A 517-nucleotide genomic window follows, 5' to 3' on the forward strand; every position below is an offset into this window, starting at 1 on the left:
AAGCAAACAATAGAGGGGGAGAAAGGCGTCTGTGCGTGTGTGTAAATAGGAAGTAAGAGAAAGAGTTGAAATCTAAACAAAAAGCATTGTTCAGTCACCACATTCCTAACATTTAGGTGAAAGTTAGCTTTATTTATATACTTTAACAGTTCACGAAGGCTACAAATGTTCTACAGACCCGTCACTTCATGTTCAAAACAGGCATATTCTTTGTTACATTAAACTCTTTCCTCCTTTATTTTAAATCAAGATATCTAAGCTCATTACCAGCGTCATTCACCACACCAAGCTCACGGTCTTAAAAGCCTCTAAACCAAGTAAATTTCGAAGCTTCGAAACTCCATCATCTTAAGACTTTTCGGAACCCCGAAACTCTCGAAGTCTCAGACCACAAAGTTTAAAAACTATTAAGGTACAGTTTAGATCCAAGGCAATAAACCCCCCACACACTGCATTACAACAGAACCACATAAGATTCGTAACATTCTTCATACTTATACTCTCCAAAAGGAAGGGG

Source organism: Penaeus monodon, chromosome 28, assembly GCF_015228065.2.
Source record: "Penaeus monodon isolate SGIC_2016 chromosome 28, NSTDA_Pmon_1, whole genome shotgun sequence".
Taxonomy (NCBI): domain Eukaryota; kingdom Metazoa; phylum Arthropoda; class Malacostraca; order Decapoda; family Penaeidae; genus Penaeus; species Penaeus monodon.